General features: G+C 35.7%; 2 pseudogenes; one reads left to right on the top strand and one right to left on the bottom strand.

The window, feature by feature from the left end:
* Positions 1-1411: 1411 nt before the first annotated feature.
* Positions 1412-1530, bottom strand: LOC120598973 (uncharacterized; annotated as a pseudogene).
* An 18283-nt stretch (positions 1531-19813) lies between these two features.
* On the top strand, positions 19814-19932 carry LOC120598943 (uncharacterized; annotated as a pseudogene).
* Positions 19933-26271: the final 6339 nt, after the last annotated feature.

Here is a 26271-nt window from a genome sequence, read left to right on the forward strand (position 1 = left end):
TATGCTGATTTTGTGATCATCTGTGTACTAAAAGACCACCCAATTCATCTCTGTTATAACTAACACCAGATTTTGTCTTGGATTTGAAATCTCTGGCTATGACATGCAACATATTTAAAAAATCTGTTTGATTGAAAGTTTAATCATTGTTCTCTATTACATCAGCATCCAGGCCTAGTATTCAAATTTTGAAGGATTGTTTTGCCTCTGTCCCTGTGTCACACAAAGTACTTGTGGCTTGCCAATAATAGATCTGATTGCAGCTTTATAGATTTTAGACATAGTTGAAAGTTTAAATTTTATATTACGTTCTCGTGGTTATCTTTTAGACAACATGTGATTTCTAGTCCTTGTGTTATAAAATAAAGTCAACTTTCCAATCATTTTCATTGTGTGCTTTTGTCTCTTCCTTTCTTTCTTCCATATTTATATGAGTGTCAACAATTCTATACTTTTGAAAGCTAGCGGGAAAAGCCAGTCACCTTTTTCTCTTTTTGAATCTTAGAAAACAAACATGTAATCATGTTTGCATCTGGGTGTAGTCACAAATCCTTTTTTTTTTTTTTGGCCAGTGTCATCATCCTAGATTTCGATGTGATTTAACAATCAGACAAGTCAGCATGGCAATAGAGGCTGAAGAAATCCAATGGGCCGAAAAAAATATGACTGTAATTAAGTACAACCTTTAACTGAACTTGACTTTTGGATTCATCCACTCATGGTGTACTCTGCTGCTCAGGCAAAATTGTTAAGTGGGTAGTCTGTCTGCCAGGATTCTGCTTCATAGGCACTCTCTGATTTGCTTACCCTCTTTATGACATTTTTAGGTTTCCTCGCCACTCCCTCCTCCCACACCTATAGCACTTCACTGGAGTTGTCCTTTTTGGGTAATGTTCCAAATGTTCCATGTTTTTGGTTATAAATAAAAATCTTAACTGAAGTATAATTGATATAAAGTAAACTGCCCCTATTTATAGAGTATAATTTGATAATTTTTGCAATACGTGCACACTTGTGATCACTACAATCAAATAATGAACATATCCACTGCCAAAGATTCCTTATTCTCTTGTAATGCCCCCTCTTGCCTCTCTGTGCCCCACCTCATCCCCAGACAACTTCTTTCAGTTTTCTGTAGCCATAGACTCGTTTTTATTTTCTAATGTTATTGAAATCGAATCATATAGTATTTATTCATTTTTTTGGTGGTTTAGATTTTTTCACTCAGTATTATTTGAGATTTATCTGTGCTGTTTTGCACATTAGTGTTTTGTTCTTTTTATTGCTAAGTAGTATTCCATTATACGGATAGCATAATTTTTTTTTTTTAGGCGAGACAACCCTTGGTTGACCTCACAGATTGCAAGGACTTTGTCAGTTTACAATCCCTTATTTTTTATTTATTTTTTTATGCCTATAGCACCTGGTCTTCCTACGTGGTCTCCCATTCAAGTACTAACCTGGCCCGACCCTGCTTAGCTTTTGAGATCAGATGGGATCGGGATTGTTTAGGGTGGCATGGCCATATACACGGATAGTATAATTTTTAAAAAATATTTTTTTATTTTTCCATACAGTTGACATACAATATTATATTAGTTCAGGTATACAACATAGTGATTAGACATTTATATAACTTATAGAGCAATCACCCAGATAAATCTAGTAACCACTTGACACTATGTATAGTTATTACAATATTAATAACTATACTATATTCCTTATGCTATATTTTTTATCCCCATAACTATTTTGTAACTACCAACTTGTATTTCATTTTTTAAATTTTTAAATTTTTTAATTACAATTGACATACGATATTATATTAGTTTCAGGTGTACAACATATTGATTAGACATATATATATAACTTATAAAGTGATCACACCAATAAATCTAGTACCCTTCTGTTATTACAATATTATTGACTATATTCCTTATGGTATACTTTACATCCTCATAACTATTTTGTAACTATCAATTTGTGCTTCTTAATTCCTTCTCCCTTTTTACCCATCTCCCCCAAATCCCTCCCATTTGGCAACCATCAAAATGTTCTCAGTATTTATGAGTTTGTTTCTGTTTTGTTTGTTTATTTCGTTTTTTAGATTCCACATGTAAGCGAAATCATATGGAATTTGTCTTTCTCTGCCTGATTTACTCTACTCAGCAAAATACCTTCTAGGAGCATCCATATTTTTGTAGATAGCAAGATTTCATTCTTTTTTCTGGCTGAGTAATATTCCATTGTATATACATACTACCTCTTTATTCATTCATCCATTGATGGACACCCAAGTTGCCTCCATATTTCAACTATTGTAAATAATACTACAATGAGCAAATGGATTCACATGTCCCTTTGAAGTAGTGTTTTGTGTTTCTTCGAATAAATACCCAGAAGTGGGATTACTGGGTCTTTCTTTGTCTCTTGATGTAGCCTTTGTTTCAAAGTCTATTTTGTCTGTTATAAGTATTGCAACTCTAGCTCTTTTGGTTTGTTTGTTTCCATTTTCATGAAACATCTTTTTCCATCCTTTTACTTTCAGTATGCACATATCTTTCAATCTGAAGTGAGTCTCTTGTAGGCAGCATATATAAGGTCTTGTTTTCTTATCCATTCAGCCACCCTATCTTTTGATTGAAGCACCTAATCCACTTACATTCAAAGTAATTGTTAATAGGTATGTAGAAGATAAAACATATCTTTTATGTTTTTTCTTCTTGAAGAACTCTCTCCAACATTTCCTGTAATACTAGTTTGTTGGTGATGAACTCCTTTAGCTTTTTCTTGTCTGGAAAGCTCTTTAACTGTCCTTCAACTTTAAATGATAGCTTCACTGGGTAGAGTACTCTTGGTTGTAGGTCCTTGCTTTTCATCACTTTGAATATTTTGTGCCAATCCCTTCTGGCCTGCAAAGTTTCTGTTGAGAAATCAACTGACAGTCTTATGAGAGCTCCCTTGTAGGTAACTAACTACTTTTCTCTTGATGCTTTTAAGATTCTCTCTTTGCCTTTTATCTTTGTCATTTTAATTATCATGTGTCTTGGTGTGAGCTTTTTTGGGTTCATTTTGTTTGAGACTCTGTGCTCTTCTTGGGCTTGTATGTTTATTTCCTTATATGTCAGGTTAGGAAAATTTTTGGTCATTATTTCTTCAAATAGGTTTTCAACTCTTTGCTCTCTCTCTTCTCCTTCTGGTACCCCAATGATGTGAATGTTGGTATTCTTAATGTTGTCCCAGAGGCCCTTTAAACTATGCTCATTTTTTTGGATTCATTTTTTCTCTTTACTGTTCTGATTAAGTGTTTTCTGCTACCTTATCTTTTAAATCGCTGGTTTGATCCTCTACTTTGTCTAATCTACCGTTGATTCCTCCTAAGGTATTTTTCATTTTAGTTATTGTATTCTTCATTTCTGACTGGTTCTATTTTATGTTTTCTATTTCCATTTTTATGTTTTCTGTCTCTGTTAAAGTTCTCATTGAGTTCATCTACTCTTCTCCTATGTTCATTGAGTATCTTTATAACCAGTGTTTTGAACTCTGCATCTGGCAAATTACTTGTCTCCATTTTGTTTGGTTCTTTTTCTAGAGCTTTGTTCTGTTTTTTCATTTGGGACATGTTTTTTTTTTGTCTCCTCATTTTGGCTGACTCCCTGTGTTTGTTTCTATGTATTAGGTAGAGCTGCTATGTCCCCCAGTCTTAATAAAATGGCCTTATGTAGCAGATGTTCTTTGGGACCCAGTGGCATAGTCTCCCTGGTCACCTGAGCTTGGTGCTCCAGGTGTGTCCCTTGTATGGGTTGTGTGTGCCCTCCCGTTGTAGTTGAGCCTTGGTTGCTGTTTACATATCAATGGGAAGAATTGATCCTCGAGTTGGTTATGAAAACTGGCCAGTGACTACAGTGGAGAAGGTGTTGTGCAGAGGCTAACTCTGTGGATCAGGTTTTGCTATAGCAGGGCTGTGATGCCTTTTTAGTCTGCCCTTTAGGTGTGTTGTCTTTGGATGTGGCCCCAGGTGGTGCTCTGGCCTCAGATGTGAGCCGGCCACTGATCGTGCATACCAGCGCCACCTTGGAAGGGTTTCATTGCAGACTAAGTTCAGCTGCAACTTAAACCCTGCCCAGGGCCACCTGAGGTGAGCTAACAAGCAATCTGCAAATGGCTGCCACCCATGCTAGGCTTGGATATATCTCAAGAGGCCAAGCTGTAAACGGAAGCCGGCTGCTGCTAGTGCTAGGCTTGGGACTGCTCAGCAAGAGGTACGGGGCACACCGAGGCCAGATGCTGCTTGTTTAGGTTTTGTGAATCTTCGAGAGGTTTTAGGAAAGTTTGCAGCATAAGTCAAAACAGGCTATTTGTATGGAATATCCACTGGAAGCAGCTTGGGTGGGCCTGCAAGTTGGGTGGGGTGGGGTCTCGGAATCGCCAGGGTGTTAGCCAGGCTGTTAGTCAGGCTGATGGAGACTCAGATACACTCTCCTCCTGTGTCTGCGCCTGCGTCTGTGCCTGCATCTGCATGCTGGGTGAGGAGAGGGCTCAACAAAGGAACAGTGGCCTCTGTCAGCACTTCTGTCTGAGAGAACACTGCCTCTCCAGCCCTCATCCTGCAGCCAGATAATTCAGTTCTTTCTCATGTGTCCCTGGAGACTTCTGAGCTGCTGACCAGTGCTGGAGTTTAGAGTGAGTTGGTCAGCAGGTAAGTCCAGGCATTGGCCCTTTGGGAGGAATTCCAGACAACTTCTGTCTCACTCAGCCACAATCTCTGCTGATTTTCAATTCCAGATTTTGTGGGGCCTTCTCCTCCTGGTACTTGAACCCTGGGCTGGGGAATCTGGTGTGGGGCTGGGACCCCTAGCTCCTCCAGAGGAACTTTCGCAGCCGAGATATCCCTCTTGATTTTTAACCACCACACGTGGGTTGGGATCAGCCCATTATACCTCTCTGCCCCTCCTACTGGTCTCAAGGTATCTTCTGTATGTCCTTAGTTGTAGGACTTTTATGCAGCTAGACTTCTGGTGATTTTCAATGATGATTGTTCTGTAGTAGTTTAATTGTAATTTTGATGTGGTCACGAGAGGAGGCAAACACAGCATTTACCTATTCCACCAGCTTGACTGGAAATCTTGCAATTTCTTTATCTATTCATCTGGTAATGGATATTTGGGTTGTTTCTAGTTTTTGACTTTAAAATAAAGCTGCTATGAACATTATACACAAGTCCTTGGCCATATATTTTTATATTTCTTGAGCATTTATGTAAGATATACAGATGGCTGGGTCGCATGTTTAATTTTTTAAGAAACTGCCCAACTCTTTTCCAAAGTAATTGTACCACTTTACATTCCTACCATTAATGTATGAGAATACCAGTTGCTTTGAATCTTTGCCAGCTCTCAGTACTGTCAATTTTAATTTTATATATTTTAATAGATATATTATAGTACTGTCTCTCTGGTTTTAATATTTATTTCTCTAATGACTAACAATGTTAATCATCTTTTCATGTGCTATTTGCCATTTTGTGTCTTATTTGTTAAAGTGTCTGATTAAATCTTTTGCCTATTAGAAATACTGATTTTTCTCTACTGTTTATCTGTTTCAGTGATTTCTGTTCTGATCTTTATTATTTGCTTCTGATCACTTTGGGTTTAATTTGCCTTTCTTTTTCTAGTTTCTTAAGGTAGAAGATGAGGTCATAAATTTGAAGCTTTTTTTAATTAAAAGTATTTGGGCTACATTGGTTGATAAAATTACATAGATTTCAAGTGTACAATTCAATAATACATCATCTATATTTTGTATTGTGTGATCACCACCCAAAGTCAAATTTCCTTCCATCACCATATATTTACCTTTCTCTACCTCCCCCTTCCCCCTTTCCCTCTGGTAATCATTAAATTGTTGTCTGCGTCTATGAGTTTTTGTTTGTTTCTTTGTAGTTTTCAGTTTTATATCCCACATATAACTGAAATCATATAGTTCTCAACTTTCTCTGTCTGACTTATTTTGCTTAGCATGATAATCTCAAGATCCATTCATGTTGTCACAAATGGCAGTATTTTATCTTTTCTTATGGCTGAGTAATATTCCATTTTATATATGCACCACAGCTTTTTTATCCAATTATCTATCAAATGGCACTTTGGTTGTTTCTATGTCTTGGCCACTGTGAATAATGGTGCAATGAACATCAGTGTGCATATATCTTTATGGATAAATATTTTTAATTTTGGGGGGTAGATATCCAGAAGAGGGATTGCTGGGTGATGTTGTAATTCTATTCTTAAATTTTTGAGAAACCTCCATACTGTTTTCCAAAGTGGCTCTACCAATTTACATTCCTACCAGGAGTGTATGAGGGTTCCCTTTCCCCTACAACCTGCCCAATACTTGTTATTACTTATCCTGTTGATGATAGCCATTCTAACAGGTATGAGGTGGTATCTCATTGTGGTTTTCATTTGCATTACCCTACCTAATAACTAGTGTCTTTTTTTCTAATATAGGCATTTAGTGCTCTAAATTTCCTTTTTAATACTGAGTTAGCTGCATTTCACAACTTTTGATATGTTCTATTTTTATTTGCTTTCAAACAAAATACTTTATTATTTTCAAACAAAATACTTTCTAACTTCCATTTTGATTTTGAGTCATTGGTTATTTGGAGGTGTATTATTTAGTTTCTAAATATTTGGGATTTTCTAGATATTCCTCTGTTTTAATTCTAATTTAATTCTATTTTCTTCAGAGAATATACTTTGTATCATTTGAATCCTTGGAAATTTATTGAGACTTGACTTATGGCCTAGGTTATGGTCTCTCTTGGTAAATGCTTTTGTGCACCTGAAAATAATTCTGTTTCTGTTGGGTACAGTAGTCTATAATTTTCACTTATGCCAAATTGGTTGACAGTCTGTTTCAAGTCTTCTATATTCTTACTGATTTTTCTGTCTACTTCTTCTATTAATTATTGACAGAAAATGTTAAATCTTGGCTTGTAATTGTTGATTTGCCTAGTTCTCCTTGTCATTTCATCATTTCTGCTTCATATATTTTGAAGCTTGTCATTAGTGAGTGGGTGCAAAAACTTTTAGACTTTTTATATTCTCTTGATGAATTGCATCTTATCAGTATGAAATGACCCTCTTTATCACTGGTAATCTTCTTTGCTCTAAAAATCAAGAATATATACTATGTCTGATATTAATAGAGCCACTCCAACATTTTAAAATCAGTGTTAGCATAGCATAATTTCCCTATCCTTTTTTTAAAATCCTCATTATGACTTTATATTTGACTCTTGCTTTTTAAAAATTTAATCTAAAAATTGCTGTCTTTTATTTAGGATATTTAGATCATTTATATTTAATGTGATTATTGCTAGAGTTGGGTTTCAGTTTATCATCTTGTTTTTTGTTTTCTATTTTCTCATCTGTTCTTTATTCTCCTTTATTGTTTTTGTTTGTGTCCATTTGTATTAAATATTGTTTTATGAATCCATTTTGACTTTCTTGTAGGATTATTAGCTCTGAGTTATTTTTGTTATTGCTTCTGTAGTGATGTTAGAAATGCCACACTTCACATATTGGATGCCAGACTTTATTTACAGTATAAGAAACTTACAACAGTATATTTCATTTCTCCTCTTCTGGACTTTGTGATATTTATATCTTCCATTTCATTTCTACGTATGTTATAACCTAACAATACATTGCTGTCATTTATCTTTTAAATGGGTTTATAAATAAGGTCCTTTATTATTATAAAAAGTCTTTTATTTTAACCCTTGTGTAATTGGTGTTCTTTGTGTAGATCCTTACTTCCATTTGGTATCATTTTCCTTCTGCTTAAGGGATTTTGATAAATTCTTTCACCTTCTGTATATCTGAAAAAGTTCTTATTTGCTTTCATTTTTAAAGATTTTTTGCTGTGTATAGAATTCTAGGTTGAATTAAAAAACAATCTCACCCTCTCTCATATGGCTGTTTAAATATTTTTTTAAATTAAATTTATTGGGGTAACACTGGTTAATGAAAATATATAGGTTTCAAGTGCACAATTCAATAATACATCATCCATATATTGCATTTTGTGTTCACCACGTAATTTAAATTTCCTTCTGTCATCATATGTTTGACCCCTTTTACCCTTATCTTTATTAGTGGATTTAAGCAATTTAAATATGATATGCCTTGGTTTAGTTTTCTTCCATTTTCTCATGCTGGGGTTTGTTGAGCTGCTTTGGAACTCTTTGGTACTGAGCATGTATAGATTTTATCAAATTCGAAAGGATTTTGGTCATTATTTCTTTAGGTATTTTATTCTGTCTCCCACTCTTTTTCCATGTTTTGGAGACTTCAATTACATGTATAGTATGCCACTTAAAGTTGTTCCATAGCTAACTGGGGCTCTGTTTGTTATTTTTTTCTTTTTGCAGTCTTTATTTTCTAAGTTTTATGTTGGAAGTTTCTATTGCTATGTCTTCAAGTCCACCAATCTTTTTTCTGCAATGTCTAATGTACTATTAATCCCATGCTATTATTTTTTAGACTGAAAGTCATACCAAATGCTTATTGAGTTTAAATGTACATTGTTAAAACTGTTTTGGAAAGCAATCTGACATTATATTTTAAGTACCCAAAAACGTTTTTTAGGGGTTTTGATCTCTAGAAGTTTGACTTGAGCTTTTTTATACCTTCCACATTTCTACTTATTCAACTTTTCTGGTAGTTTCTGGTACACACTAAATGTAGTTATAATAACTTTTAGTGTCTCCATCTTCTAATTCTATAGTCTGTGTCATTTCTGGTCAGTTTCAATTGTTTGATTTATTTTCTGGTTGCAGTCAGGCTCTGAGCAATGTTGCAGGTCTGTGACCAAACTGGACACTCTGATTTGCACTTCAGTTCACCCTGCCCTGGGGGCCCAGTAATTTGTGGCTGACCATCCACTTTGGGACCAGTCCTCCAACCAGTCTTTCTAAACAGACCACTCATACTCCTGGCTTACTTCTCTCTCCTCTGCTGAGCCACTCTTCTTCTGGATCTAGGATGCCTGATGACAAAGTTTGCACAGGCTATGTCAATCAGTGAGTTTTTTCTTTGCAAATTAACCCATTCATTTATATTTCACATATAAGATATATTATTTTTCCATATTATAAATACAATATATACTCATAGAGACAACTTGGAAATTTTGGAAAAACATGTATAATAAAATTAAAATGTCCTGTAACTCTAACTACCATTAGCAACTTTAATACTTCTGTCTGTTTTACATATTTGATGTTATACTATATAGACACTTTATTTTTTTATTTATTTTTATTTTATTAATTTTTTTAATTGGAGAAATTATTTAAATTCCCTCCTCCCATCTACCTCCCCTCTGGTTGTATAGACACTTTAAATTCTACTTATTTTTTTTTTTTGCTATGTCACTAAAAATTTCATCATAGAGCCATGCCATTATTTATGTATTTATTTCCTTATAATAGTACATTTTTAGCTTGTTTTCATTTTTTTCTGTTATGTCTTTTTGCATATTTTTTCATGAATTTGGGATTATTTCTTTAGGATAGATTTCCAGAAATGGGATAATAAGAATAAATATTTTTGTGCACTTAAAATATAATGCCAGATTGCTTTTCAAAATAGCTTTAATGGTATACATTTAAACTCAATAAGCATTTGGCATGACTTTCAGTTTCACCAGGTAAATGTTTTCGAATTATACACATTTGTTTATTAAAGCATGAGATAATATTTAATAAATTTGATATTTATCTTGAAGTAAATAGTTGGTTGAGAAAAAATTTAGGTAGCTATCTAACTGTAGGAGAAAGTTTTTCTCCTACTTTTAAATTAATTTTAAAAAATTCATTTGCATTCATTTTATAACCATAACCAACTACATCCTTTTCCTTTCATTTGGAATTCTACATTAATGTTAATTTGACAAATCACACTATAGAATTAACATTTTATATCTTCCTTAATTTAGGTGAGCATTACCTTCCATGATTTATGCCAAGAATTCTTTTAGGAGCTGCTCAAGTGTGATAGAAGCCCTTAATTTATTATCCTATTTGTTTTATTTATTTAGTATTTATATCATGCCTTCTACTAAACCAGAATTGCGGTGGCTTATATATAACAAGGTAAAAACAGTAAGATAAAGAATACAAAGAATAAAAGAAAAAATGTTAATGGGAACTTTAGTTAATTATTACATCTGGACATTGATTTTTAAAGCAGTTATGTGGCTTTTTTTACACAGTGGGTGTTTGTTTGTTTGTTTGTTTGTTTGTTTTGCCTTTGGGCCCTGCTGGTTTGAAGAACTGAGTGAGATGAGACTGCAAGTCAGAGGCTGGGGAGGTTCCTGGCACCTGGGCATCAACCACAGAGGCCCTCTGCGGATGCTGGGATCTCACTTTCTCACCAGAATGCACTCATCTATCATATTCACATTCTCCCAGGAAACCCCTCAGAGGGCACCCTTGCCTTAGAGGACAACTCTTTAGAAGCTCTCGCGGTAGTCAGTGGGCAGCATTTCACAGACCATCTGCCTCTGTGGTGGGATGACAATTTGTCTTTGACTTCAACAAGGGTCCTTTGCTCAGTGGTGCAGCAGGAAGTGGAAGACCGCGGCCCTGTTGTTGTGCTAAGAAGTCATTATCGCCAGACAGAGCAGAAGTAGGGACTGCAGATAATGGGCCTCTCAGGCTGTCCAGAAATCATTACACGACTGAGGAAGAGGCAACAACTGTTTTAAATCCCATTAGTGGGGCTGATGGGCTGTCTGGGACAGGATGCCTATCCTTGAACCATCAGCTTAGAATAACTTCTCTTTATTAACCCCCTAATGCTGGGAGCTGTCATTTCCCAGGCTGTGGTTATACCACTTTTCCAAAGAAGAGAGAAATTTGTGTTACGTGCCTCATCTAGTATCTCATTTAATTCTAACAAACAACCTGCTGAAGTGGCTATTAACTCCTTTGTGTAGGTGAAGAGCCTGAACTCTGCTCAAGGTCACATAGCTAGTAAGTTATGGAGCCAAAATTTGATCCTGGACTGTCTGACTCTAAAGCTTATATTTCTTTCACACACCGGTTGACCTCAAAATACTGTGTGTGTGTGCTTGGGGAGGTGCCAGTATTATAGCTCATGAATGATGTTCACAGTGGGTGACACTAATGACACGGACTTGGCACTAAGCCTTGAAACACGCACATTTTTGCCAACTTGAAATACCCACATTTCTCTATAGATATTCAATTTTCAGAACTTATCAATACTTATGCCATTTTTAATCCTTTTTCCCTCTCTAGGGAAAGCTTTCCTTCCTACTTTTTGTTCTGTAATGGAATAATAGAATGCAGATACGGTTAGTTTTATAAGCTGATTGCTCAAGATAGCCTTAAAAAAAGGGAAATGCGAAGGAGCAGCATATTTTCTATTGCTTTTAGTTCCACCACGTAAATTAAAAATTTCCAAGTCTCCTCTGATTTTTCTTAAGCTTTGGGGTTTGAGCGTTAAATATGAATGATTCTAATTGTGACTTTTGGGGACTATTTGTTTAAATGTCTAAAGATTATTATTAAATAGGTTATAAAACATTGTTCTAGATTGATGTTATGATTACAAGGCGAATATTATGATGATGTCTTCTAATAGCTTTGTGCTTAATCGAGTTGTATGATAGCTAAAGGGTCATAGTTACAGGATATACAGAATGTAGGTGCCTTTAAAAAGTGTTCACCTTTTTTTCATTATACTCTTTTGGGCATTGAATAATTCATTGCCAAACCATAAAAAAATCCTCAATAACAAAAATATGTTTTTTGTTAAGGACCACCTTATTATTATTATTTTTTAATCAGACTATCCTCAGGCTTGAAAAGCTAGGTTATGTGAACTTGTTTATACAGAATTGCCATAGCGCCAATTCCAATGCTTTTGCCACTTTGGTTCCATTTACTTTACAGAATAGTCATGAGGTAAATCAGTGGCCAAAATAGAAATGCTACACAGAAACAATCTGACTCTTAAGGAGTATTTTTCCATGTAGTAACCGATATGTAATTATATTTGTTCCAGCTGTCTATGGTGCCATGCTAAATTAATTAATAATGTCTTCAAGTTTTAAAATGTAACGTTAGCAAAAAAAGAACTTTTGTGTTGTTTGAAAATCTTTTGGAGTATTTGCAACTCAGAACTATTCTTTAAATTCAGCTCCATATTGAGATAAAAGAATGTTCTGGGCATGAGGGTGATAAACTAGGCAGATACTGAAATCCATGTGATTCTTAACAATCTGCAGGTGGGTTATCCATTGTGAGGCTGTCCCACAGCAGGTTTCTCATCCCAGGACAGCTTTTCCTTGCTAAGAATAGCATTTCCAAGGGGACCTCCCCTTACACTAGTCTGCAAACTAATCATCAGTCTACTGATCTTGATTAAATGCCTCATGTGTGATACACTTATGACAGTAATAGTAAGTGCTTATGGAGAATTCAAGGATGAGAAGACATAGCCCTGACCTTCAGTCTATGGACATTAAAAGCAGGGATAGTATTTCAAAAGTTAGAAACAGGAAAAGTAAACTCCAGTTTGGAGAGGATGGTGTATATTTTCCTTACTGTAGGATAGTTGTGGCAGGAACAGGAAGAAGGAAATAAGCACTAAGGACTTTGAGGAAAGAATGCATGAGAATGGCAACTGCTTGGACAGGTAGATGAGGCAAAGGTGAGAAAGAAGAAGAAAATGGATTAACAAAAAAAACTGGATTTGGTGATTAGGAAGAAGTTTTGATGTTTAAATGTGGAATGTCAATAAAATAGCTGATGAGAGAAGCCAAATTATAAGGGATTAAGGTGAGTGCAAGGACAAAAAAGGGAATTCGGACTACTTGAGGAATTTGTAACACAAAGAAGGAGAGGTGGGGCTTTATATATTTAGGGCAAACTGAAGGCAAAAGAGAAGGGGGCCAGAGGCAAGGTAGAGATTAATGAAAAAATTAAAATTCATGGAAAAGGGAAATGGAAGAGAATAAAGTGAATTAACAAGTGAAGAGTTAGCTTTGAATAGGAATGGAGATACCTGTTTTTTTGAAGAAGAGGAGTGAGAGAAAAAAAGACTGAGCACAGATACAGAGAAATATTGAAATGGCCTGTGGAAAAGGTATTGGTCTCAAGATCCTGATTTCATAGAAATCTGCTGAAGGGTAAGAAGAATGTACAAGGTCTGACCAATTTTTGTGGGGTACACAAGTGATGAGGAAGATAACTAATCCTAAATGAGCCCCAGCTGATAGCAGGACAGACTGGGTGTCACAGGCAGGGCCTGGGCTGAGTAGACTCAGGATGGGAGATAAGCCTGCTACTAGGGCCATCTGCTCTGTAAATATTGATTTTATTATTAGTCGAGAGAAAAATGCATTATGATTAATATGGCATGAAAAATCATATAAGTTTGAAGTCAATTAGAAATGGTATTTAGGTTCTGTACACCACTGTTCTGTGAATGTAGGTGACTGAGGATGGACTCTACTGCACATATGACATAATCTTGTTATGACAGGTCTAAATGCAGTAGCCTCAGTTAAGTGGCTCTCCCACTAATTTCCATCTCAGAGCCTATAGGATCTATAAGGTTGACTCAGGGTCATTTGCGAGCAGTCTCTCTTTCTCTCTGGCTTGGTATAAGTAACTTGAGATGTCATTTAGAGGAATCATAAAGGAAAACCTTGCTCTGGGTGGGATTTAATAGAAATCAATCAGTGTGCAGAAAAGAAAAGGAATATAGATAATCTTTCCTCTTTAATCCTTTTCTGGGATAGAATCTATATGAAACTCTGTGTTTAGATGGAGGCTTACAGCAGTTGTAAGAAAAAAATTTTTTCTTTGTAGGGGTTCATTTAAAAATTTTTATATTTTTATTTTTTTAAATTATAGTTGACATAGATGTAATAAAAAATTTAAGTCATAAAATTTAAATGAGAAGAAGCTACAAAGTCATGGACAGATGGAAGTAGTTGACAGGACAAGGATAATGTAAGTTTTATGGGCCAAGTTTTGAATGGCTGTCAATAGTTGAGTATTTTTAAAGTTAATTTGAGTAGATGATGTATCTTGTGAGGATATATGTTTAACTGAAAAAATTTGTAGTGGGAAAATCACACGAGCTGGAAGAGGAGGCTGAGTTGTGGTTCTAGGTTTTCTAGGAACTGAGGATGGGGCTTAATGTGCTTGGGTCTTATTTTCCTCACCTCTGAAATGATGGGGCTGGACTCAGAGGTTCCTTCGAGCTATAACATTCTTAATTCTAGACTCAGAAGTATCAGGTTAGCCAGAATATCCCTGACGGGATCATAGAGGTAGTTAGGCTGGTTATGATACTGTGTGTCAGAGAGCACTGAACAAGGAGTCAGAGATCTATATTTTAGTTCCAGTTCTGCTACTTGCCACTTTTGTCACATAAGTTTCATGCACTCTAGTGTGTCAGGCAAAATAATGTGCCTCTCCCTGACCCCACACAAATGTCCAGGTCCTAATCCCTGGAATATGTGATGTGTTATATGGAAAGGAAATTTGCAGATGGAATTAAGGTTACAAATGTTAAAATAGGGAGATTTTCCTGGATTAAAGGTCCTTAAAAGTGGAAGAGGAAGGCAGAAATGTAGGTCAGAGAGACACTTAAGGCTAGAAGAAAAGGTAAGAGAGATTTAAAGTACGAGGGAGACTTGATCCATCATTGCTGGCTTTGAAGATGGAGGAAACTGGCCACAAGCCAAGGAATGTGGGTGGCCTGTGGAAGCTGGAGACAGCTAGCAAAGAAATAGGGAATTCAGTGCTATAACTGTAAGGAACTGAATTCTGCCAACAACCTGAATGAGCAAGGAAGTGGATTCTTTTTTAAAGACTCCAAAAAGCAATGCAGCTCTGCCAACACCTTGATATTAGTCTGGTGAGACCCATGTCAGAGTACTGTAAGGTAATAAACTTGTGTTGTTTTAAGCTGCTAAGTTTCTGGAAATTTGTTATGGCAGCAATAGAAAATGTATATACTTTTCTTCATCTATAAATGAATAGGAATAGTAATAATAGTAATTATGGCCTATTTGTCTCTATATGAAGTTATTGGAAGAGACAACAGTGATATCAGCAAAAAATGGCAGATGAAGACCTCTGAAAAGCCACTTCTCCAAAACAAGCAATGAGACCATTGGCGAAAACTGTCAAAATCAATTTTTTCAAAACTCTTGAAATTAATCAAAGGTTTACAACAATTCAAAGAGTATTCAAGAAAAAGAGCTGAATCTTGGTAAAACATTGAGCGTTGTGGTATTTTAATTTGCCCAATTTTCATGCCCCTCTTACTAGCTCTGCTGTAGCCTTGAAAACCAAAAGAATTTTTAATGCCAAAGAAAGCAGAAATGGATGGATAGAAGAACAAAAAGACATAAGACATATAGAAAACAAATAGCAAAATGGCAGACATAAATCCTACCTTATTGGTAATTATATTAAATGTAAATGATTAAAAGGCAGAGATTGCCAAAATGAATTAAAAGACACAATCCAACTATAGGTTGCCTACAAGAGATGCTTTCATATTCAAAGACACAAATAGATTAAAAGGACAGAAAAAGATATATCAAGCAAACAGTAGCCAAAAAAGAGCTAGAGTAACTATACTAATAACAGACAAAATAGACTTTAAGACAAAAATTGTTACTGGACAAAAAGAAAAACACTATATAATGATAAAAGGATCAACCATCAAGAAAACAAATAATAATTATAGACATATATGTACTTAACAGCAGAACCCCCAAATGAAGAAAAGTATGATAGAATTGAAGGAAGAAATAGACAATTCAACAATACAATGGATAGCAAACTGAAAAAAGAGCTAGGAAATAGACTTGAACATGATAAATTATGTAGACTGACTACTATAGAACACTCCACTCATCAGCAGAATGGACATTCTTCTCAAGTGCATATGAAATATTCTTTCAGGATAGATCATATGCTAGGCCATAAAACAAATATCAATACATTTAAAAGGACTAAAATCATATAAGATATGTTCTCTGATTACAATGAAATGAAATTAGGAATAATTAACAGAAGGAACTTTGGCTAATTCACAAATATGTGGAATCAAACAACATACTCCTAAATAATGGGTGAGAGGAGAAATTACATAAGAAATTAGAAAATAGTTTGATATGAAAGAAAACAAAAACAACATAACAAAACTTATAGAGTACAGCTAAAGCAATGCTTAGAAATGTGTTGCTGTATATGCCTATATTAATAAAGAAGAAAGATCTAAATTGATAACCCATCTTTTCACCTTAAGAAACTAGGTAAAGAAGAGAAAGCTAAACCCAAAACAAGTATAAAGAAGGAATAAAGGAAATTAGAATGGAAATAATGAGATAAAAAAATAGAAAAACAATAAAGAAAATCAAAAGTTGGTTCTTTGAAAAGATCAACAAAATTGACAAATATTAAGCTAGACTGACCAAGAAAAAAGAGAAAAGACTCAAATGACCAAAATCAAGAATGAAAGAGAAGACACTATTACAAACCTCATAGGAATAAGAAGATTATAAGAGAATACTATGAACAATTATATAGCACTTTTTACACAATTTTAATCACTTTTCACTGCGAAGCAACAAATAAGCTAATAGGATGAAATGCATATGTATACAAATGTACATAAAAGATCAGTGCAATATTATTCATAGTAGACAAAAAGTAGAAACAACATAAATGCTCATCAGTTTATGAATAGATAAACAAAATACAGTATATGCCTTCAGTAGAATATTATTCAGCCAATAAAAGGACTGGAGTAATAATATTCTACAACATGCATGAACCTTGAAAACATTATGTTAAGTGGAAGAAACCAGTCACAAAAGGCCACACACTGTATGACTCCATTTGTATTAAATATCCAGAATAAGAAGATCTATAGAGACAGAAAGTAGACTAGTGGTTGCTAAGTGCGGGGGATGGGGAAGACTGCTAATGGTTTTTTTGGGGTGATGAAAATACTCTAGAATTAGATAATGGCAAGAATTTGTATTTGTTTCCTAGGGCTGTGCACTAGATTATCAGAAACAACAGAAATTTATCTCTCACATTTTGGGGGGCCAGAAGTCTGAAATTAAAATGTCAGCAGTGTTGGTACATTATGTGGAGGCTCTGAGGAAGAATCTATTTACTGCTTCTCTCCTAGCTTTTGAGGGCTGCCAGCAATTAATGGCATTCCTTGGCTTGTGAATACATCACTCCAATCTCTGCCTCTATCTTCACATCACCTTCTCCTCCGTGTTTCTCCTCCTTTGTGTCTACTTATAAGGACACCTGTCATTGGATTTAGGGCCCACCTAGTTAATCCAAGATGATTCTATCTCGAGATCCTTAACTATATCTGCAACTAACAACTAACAACTACAATCTTAAAGTTGGTTCCAAGTGGACTTATCTTTTGGGGTTTACAATTTAATCTACCACAGTATTGTACAATTTTGCGAATATACTAAAGCCATTGAATTATATACTTAAAAACAATGAATTTCATGGTATGTAAATTATCAATAAAAAGAACAAAAAATATTTTAGAAAATATTTTGGATACCATATTTTGCCATGTCTATTTAAAAAACAATTTTAGTGAATATAAAAATAGATGATCTCTAAGCTTTTATTGCTCTTATTATCTTCTATTTTCCTTACTTTTTTGCTCACATACTACATAATGGATACAAATGTCCAAAAAAGAGAATTTTCAGAGAGTTATAATGTGCCAGTATTTACCTAAATTCTCTGGAGTCTGATTTCTCATTAACTTCTTTAACCATATAAGTATATCTATCCATCATCCCTTGCTATTTGATGACACTTACCAAGTGGGATTTAAGATGAAAGTAATTATTGACCTAAAAGAAGAAAATGGAAAATCAGTACTCATGAATATTTTCAGAAGTAGCCCTGAGAGTAAGTAAATCAACTTTATCTTCCTTTTTGAGAATAAGCACCAAGATTGGGGCTTTATTAAAACAAGATTTTGATCCTGATTGCCTTTCATTATTATTCTTTCATTCTTTAAATTTTTTTAAAAATTGAGATATAATTGTCAAAAACGTGTAAGTTTAAAGTGTACAACTTTCTGTTTTTACACAATTTCAATCACTTTTCACTGCGAAGACGTTGACATAGAAGCCAGCTAAAGATGGAAATTTTATGTGTTAATGGATTGCCTCAATTTTGGTTGAATGTTAAAAATGGCAAACTCTGGGTATATATATATTTTTAACAATTTGGTTTTCTTCTCCCACAAATAACAAAGATGGGTTCTCATTTGTATGAGAGATGACCCAATTATATGCTGATCTTTTTGCTATGAATTCTACATTAATGGTTCATTTTTGTCTTATCCATTGAAAATGTTTCATTTGTGGGGCTTTATTTATAATAAGCGAGTCTTTTTCAGTTTATTTTTCATTGTAGTTGAAATAATTTTATCCTATTTTGCTGATTGCCCATCTAGAACTACAGTGTTTATATTAGGTCTCTCACACATCCCATCCTTCATGCTATTAGATTTTATTATTTATTTTTTTTGTTTATCATTCAAAATCTGTATCTTAGTCCATCAGTCAAACTACTAACAAGTGTTTATTCAGTTCTTTCTCTCTGTCTGATGTTACAGGAAAAAACAAAATATAAGCCTTTGATAAAATTGCATTTTTTTAAGGAGTCAAGACCTATGGCCAGGAAAATAGTATTTTTAAAACTAGAGAGAATTTTGGAGAATACTTACTTGAATATGAGAAAGTTGAGGCTCAGAAAGGTTAAGCGACTTACTCAAGGTCATAATGCTAGTTAGTGGTCAACCAGGGCTGGAACTCCACTATATCATACTCCTGTGAAAAAGACTATGTCATATTATATGACTAAGTGCTAAAGGATATGGGTTCAGCTAAGAATGATTTAGTAGGTCAAGGATAAAAGATATTGATTTGACTGAGCACGGGTAAAATAGCCTTCCTGGGGAAGTGATATATAGGATTTCGGGTAGGTGGAACGGAGAGGGAGAAGATCTTCCAGAGTGGCAATGCTGATGATCGCAGAAGAAGAAATGCTGGTGATAGAGACTGGGGCAGTCTGGATTCAGAAAGAGGCTGCCGACCTCTTAGTCCACCAGTAACTTATATGCATCCATCCAAACAGAGAAGGCTGGATAGAGGCTTCAAGGAAGGCAATGTAGGATAGTAGAAAGAACACAGCATCTAAAGTAAGAAACACCTGGCTTCAAATTCTGGCACCCCCTCATAATAGTTGAATGCCTTTGAATAAGTTTCTTACTATATGTAGGACTGTTTCCTCATCTGCAAAGTGGTAGTAATATTATCTTCATGAAACTCAAAAGGTAAATGAGGGAATGTGTTTGAAGAGCCTAGTACAGTGCTATGCACGAAGTAAGTCCTCAGTATATTGTATAATTGTTTTTGTTGTTATGTTATAAATGTGGCCACTCCCAAATTTGGCAGTGACAAATGCAAGTTTCCTGAGAGATGTGTTTTTTCTGTGGGTTGCCATTTGATGTACTGTTGTATTTGGCACTACTGAACATTATATAGATGTGGAGTGTCGAATGGATATGGTCTTTGCCTTTGAAAAGCTTCTCGTTGAAAGAACAGCAGCACACACATTTGCTGATAGATGCTCACAAGCACAACTAACAACTCCAACTAGGTGGGATATTTAAAAGTAGGTGCTGTCTATGGTCGTGCCACTCTGAATGTTCCTGATCTTGTCTGATCTTAGAAACTAAGCAGGGTTGGGCCTGGTTAGTACTTGGATGGGAGACCACCTTGGAATACCAGGTGCTGTAGGCGTTAAAAAATAAAATAAAATAAAATAAAAAAGTAGGTGCTAACAAATCCACAGAAGTATACATTTTGAGAAACTCATGTCTGAACTTGAGCATTCTTCGTCAGTATAGAAATGATAATTGAAAGCTAGAATTCTCATTGATTAATAGACTCATAAGGTAAGAAATACTAGCCTTTTCTTCTTCTCATGGTAAATTCATCTTTAGTGGTCACTCAGATGCCAAAGAACAGTTCACTCTGTTTGGTGGAGACCACAAGATACAGGGGAGAGATGCCAATGGAGAGCTGAAAGGGTATGAGCTTTGTTGACAGAGCTGGCTCCATTGCAAACTTCCTGCCCTTTTCTGGCTGACTGTCCATGGACAATCCAATAGTCTTGTTCCAAAAGCACATATACATCTGTAAAATGGGGCTAATTCTGCCTCCTGAGGTTGTTGTTAAGATTAAATACAATCACATATTTGAGTATATATTGTGAAGGTTAAAGCACTAGGTTAGTTTTTCTGGGTGGGTAGAAAAGGGGTATTATATTTCTTGAGAAAGTTTCTGTCATTGCTAAGAAAATGACCCAAGAGAGATCTTAAACTTGAGATCAACAGGACAGAATGATTAACTTAGACAGAAGCTCTGAGGAGAGTAACAATAAGAATGGCTGTTATTTATTAAGCATCTAGTATATCTTATTCACTTTCTATACAGTCTCCCAAAATTTTTACTCCAGTTTTACAAAGTACTTATCATTCCCATTTTACAGAAGAGGGAACAAATTCAGAGGTCATTTGACTTTACTAGGGGTGCACATAAAAAGTAGCAAGCTAAAACCGATTTGAACATAGAGATGCCTAATTCATATGGGTCACATCCTTTCAACTTAATATAAAGTTCGATATTGGAGTAAGCATTAATTAGACAAAACACAGGAAAAATAAATCTCCCAAGAATCCTGCATTTTTTCACTAATGATCCTTGAGACATTTAGAAAATAATAATTATGCCCACAATATATTGAGGACATACTTTTTTACCGAGCATTGTACTGGGCTTATCACATGCATTCCTTCATTTAATCCTCAAGAGCTTCATGAGGAAGATATTATCACTGCCACTTTGCAATTAGGAAATAGACCTACAAAGGCTAAGAAACTTTATCAAGGGCAATTAACTATTAAATGGAAGTGCCAGAATTTTGAAGCCAAGTGTGTCTTACTCTGGACACTGTCCTCTTTCTACTACTCACTTTGCTTCCATTTAAGTCTCTGTCCAACCTCCTCATGTTTAGATGGGTAATGACAGTTTGAGGTGGACTAAAGTCCTAAAGCCTTTTCCAGAACCCAGACTACCTCAGACTTCATTACCATCATCTTACCACATCTAATCTGGAAGACTACCCCTTTCCATTTTATCTGCTCCAATCCTACGCATCCTTCTAGACCCAGCTCAGGTCTGAATTCTGAACTCTTTCTTCCATCTCACACTAGGGGTGGTCAGACACCACTCCCCCACCATCTAATTCAAAGGTTCTTCTAAAATGCTTGCAATGATAAAGATCTTTAAATGGGTATTTGTCATAAGATATAAACTGATATATCTAGAAAACTACAATTATGGTTGTTATTTATAGAAGTAAATACCATTGGTAAGTTTTAGCAAAGCACTTACAGTATAGTGGTTTGGATCAAGTCCAAATTGTTCACTTGTTAATATATTATTTATATTAACAAAATCAAATGTTAGGTTGAGTACCAAGGTTTTCCCCCTAATACCATGTATTTATAAGGCTATTGCCCTTTTTGATAATTATTTGTTAAACATAAATTTCATAATATTTCTGAGAGCCTTGATGACATTTGGAAAGGCAGATACAGAGGATCGGCCAGTATGAAGGACAACCCACTCAATCAGTTTTGCATCATGACCCATAAAGCTCTTTTCTCCTGTTGTTCAGAAAGATTGAAGATGAAGAGGCCATGGCTTACTGCTGTTTTATGCACTCCCTCCCTTTCCACTCTGCTGGGTTGTTTGCCATGGATTACTCATTCTCTCCCAGGTGGCTCTCAGCAGTGGTCAAATATTTAAGAAGTATATATTTCATCATGATTCTATCACATATTTCCCTTTCAGTGCCTTCACTCCTTCTTAGCCTGAGTCATCACATACTTGAAAATCTATCGAAGCATTGACGTACCTCCATTTTATTTTCCCTTTTCTTGTCAGAGCAAGATTTTACAATATGGCAAATCAGAGCACATCTGACCATGACTCAGGTGGGCAGATTTGGGGCAGGGGAATGAGGGGGTACTACCCAAGCATAGTGGACTGGACAGACCATTTCTCCACCCCCCCACATTGCTCCTTAATGAATTGCCCTTTGTAACTTCTAGATGAGTACTGTGGGCAAAACCTGGCCCTACAAGAAGATTTCAATGCTGGCACCAATATTCAATAGCTCTGCTATTGGGTAAGTCTTTATAAGCTCTCTAAATCTCAGTATCCACAACTGAACAAGAGGTGAAAAATACATGTCTACATCACAGTGTTATTGTGAAAATGTTATAAGACCACAGAAATGAAAGTGCTTTATAAATTCTAATTAAAAGCTGGACTATTTCATTACTGGACACTGTAATTACTGAAAAGCTCATCTTCGTTAATTCGAAATCTGCCTTCTAAATTATGTCTATTGTTTTTAGTTCTAATAATAAACATTAATTTATTAATAGCAACAGTGATGATAATAACATCATTTGCTGTTTATTGAGCACTTACTATACAAAGTGTTTTACGTGAATTATATAGTCTTCATGAAGTGATATGACTTTTGCAAATCGTCAGCATGATGCAAACTGGTGCACTGAAAGAAGATTCATTTAAAAAAAGCTAATAGGAATCTGGTATAAAATATCATGCTTATCAATTTATGGTTGTGGTCTGCATCATTCAGGATCTAAGCAGGAAACAGATGACCCACTCTGGGGACAGTTCAATGATGGGACTACTCAGGAAGATGCAGGTAGGATGTGGGGAATCACTAAGGGATGATGAAATATCCAGTGGTTGGGAACAGGGAAAGCTGTTAGCACCCTTAGGCCAGAAGGGGGAAGGGGAGGGATCTGTTACCAGACCTCTGTGACAGCTATAGCCACGGGGGAGGAGTTGTCTCCCAGGAGCTGTGGCTGTGTGTAAAGGACCACAGCTACTGCCAAGCTGGCACAGCACAGAGAGTTGGAGGGAATAACTACTCAGATTCTTCCCATTTACTGAACCCAATCAGAAGCCAGAGGGCCAGAATGCCTGGGGTGTCAGTCACCTGGAGGACAGAGCAGTGTGGAAGTCAACCTGGGAATAACCAGTGCAGGATCATGAGAAATGCCAGAATTAATGATATATAAATGTAGAAGAAAATGAATGATTAAATGTGCAGACTCTCAAAGCTTTGTTTTTCACTCGTTTGGTGGTAACTCAGAGTATATTTCCCTCATGTTTATTATAAATTCTGATTCTTGTCTCTATTCTTTCTTAAACAAGTTGTAAACTTTGACTAATTTATTGTGCATGTATGAGCGTGCTCAGGTGCATGTGCACCTGTGTGTGGCCTTTTTCTACAAATCTGTGGCCCAGTGGTCCTCAAACTTTAGCAAGCATTGAAATCACCTGGAGTGCTTGTTTAAACACAGACTGCTGGTCCCACCCTCAGAGTTTCTGATTCAGAAGGTCTGTGGTGGGGCCTGAGAACTTGTCTTTGTAACAAATCTCTAGGTGATGCAGATGCTGCTGGTTTTGAGAACCATTACATTACCTATCAAAAATTCTTCCGCAGGGTTTTGAGAGGGTTAAATGAGACAATCCATGTAGAGGTCTATACACAGGGCCTGGCACAGAGTCAGTGTTTGCTGCTGCTGCTACCACAACCATCATGACACCTGCTCCTTGTGCTACTCCTACTGTTGAGCTGCTACTACTGCCTAGTAATCCTTCATTTCAAATAACAAGTAGTTAGATATTAAGAGCAGTCCAATCTGCCTTAATTAATTAAAGAATATAATTACCTCTCTGGGAGTCATTTGCATTTTAAAGAAGCTTGTTAATTCAAAGAGGTTTAGTAAGTTAAAGACTATTAGGCATTGTGGTAAAGAGATACACAAAACTTCTGACATTGTACTGTGGAAGATGCTTTTGTGAAGGGGGTGGGCACCACATATCTTCCTGCTGGGTCATCTTTCTAGACCTGCTATTTAGGGATCCACAAGCTTTCTAAAAGTGCTCAGTTCTTTCACAATGGTGTTCACAGTAGGGGCAGCATGCAGCCTGGGGCGGGGGTGGGGAGGAGGGATGGGGGGTAGGGCAGCTGTGGCCTTTTAGACGTATGGGTTCTTTACAAATCTGGTGTTTATAAACTAGGCAATGTGTTTATTTATTTAGTCATGTAATAAAAGATGCACATAAGATTCATTTGACAAGTATGCCTTTCAATTTCATCCTGAGAGTAATGCAGGAAGTTCAGTGCAATACAATTATAATCAAATAGTAGCAAAACAACATTTCATTTTAAGTCATGGAATTAGCTGGTAGAAAACTAGTTGGAAGTGAATCTTCTCAAAGTCCTTTACATGTAATTTTGATTTAGAGAATATGACTTGATGGCTATATGGACTTAATCTTCTGACTTAACCCTAGAGTACACATAAAGAACAAAAACAGTATAATGAACAATAGTTTCAAATACAAACTTACCAGCTATCTTGATAAAATGAGTATTGACATGCATATTAATATCAACGTTGTGTCTTTCCAATTCAGAAATATGCTATTCCATAAAATGATAGCAGTTAAAAATATTAGAATTATTTAAAAACTATTGAAATCCTGAAAGTTGTCTTGGATTTTTTTTAAATCTAGAAAACATCAAACTTTTTCTAGAAGTTGAAGTAAGGAAATTAATGTCAGTGACATAAAGACAGTGAATCTAATTAGAAGTCCCTGGGCAGCAGCTCATTAGTGTGGTTAGTTTATAAATGAAATTTCAGCTACAGTGAATTAGACTTGGTGTCTTCAGTTATTTTTTCTAAAAAGAATTACAAAATGTCTGAAACCGTTTTTGCTAATAGAGTATTTTTTTCCTCCACAAACAAAAAATATTTAGGATCTTTTGTCATGAGGAAAGAAATGACCATTTGAGGACAGATTTTCTTAAATGTCTGTATGTTAATCTTGAGTGAGTGAAACAAAAGCCATTTTTTTTTCCCACAAGGGAGAGGCTTTCATTTGTCTCCTAAGCTGCTGAGTTTTACATGTTTTTTTTCCTCCTGTAAAATCCTTTAATTTTTTTTTTTTTTTTTTTTTTACCATTTGTACCTCTTGATCAGATTTCTCTAAAAAATAAAATCTCAACTAGTTTGAACAATATCTGGTAACAGATATTTAGGGAAGACTGGAACATTAATCTGTTAACTACTAAAATGTGACACTTGTTTCCTTTTTTATGTCACTACTATAGATGTTTGTATCTTTGCTTCTTGATAGTTCAAAGGTAACTCAGTGACCCAACCAGAGCCTAAATTACAGTATTTCAGAAGAGTCCGCAGTAAGGTATGATAATTGGGCAACTGCTACAGGATATGATACCCTGTCCTCCCTCAGGGCGTTGAAGTACTTTCAGATTACATTAGAAGTTTCGCTCTGGGCTCATACCACTCTGTAGAGACCCTGGAATGCACTGGCTAGGTTCTCTATGCCCACAGTTTAAGAATGATTCCAATATTTTGGGGTCTACAGGTTCAGTCTGGAGGTACTCAAAGTTTCTCAATTGGAGGTGACTTTGCTCCACAAGGGATGTTTGACAATGTGTAGAGATAATTTTTGTTGTCACAATTTTCAACTGTGGTAGGGAGGAGTGACTACTTATATTTAGTGGGTAGAGACCAGGGAGGCTGCTAAACATCCTACACAACAAAGAATAGTCTGACCCAAAATGTCAATAGCACTGAGGCCGAGTGAACTAACCCTATTAGCACTTGCTGAACAAGCAGACACACATATAACAGAAGGTACACCTTTCAGCTGTCTAAATCCCTGCAGAATACAAGGTGGGGTGTGCACTGGAATGGAACCAGACATTTCAAAGACCTCCTAGCCTGTCATTTGAAAGGCTATTGAGATAACTATTCCCCTACTCTCCTTTCAAAAAAAAAAATTTACATTTCTAGTTTATTTCTCTGTGGATATCCTTAGGTCAGTGGCACATAGAACATAGTCACACTTTCAGCAACAGACAAATTTTCCAATATGACTTGTCCCAAATATCATTCACTAAAATATTCTTCAGTTTATCTTAGATATATTTTT

Source organism: Pteropus medius, unplaced genomic scaffold (assembly GCF_902729225.1).
Source record: "Pteropus medius unplaced genomic scaffold, Ma_sr-lr_union100, whole genome shotgun sequence".
Classification (NCBI taxonomy): domain Eukaryota; kingdom Metazoa; phylum Chordata; class Mammalia; order Chiroptera; family Pteropodidae; genus Pteropus; species Pteropus medius.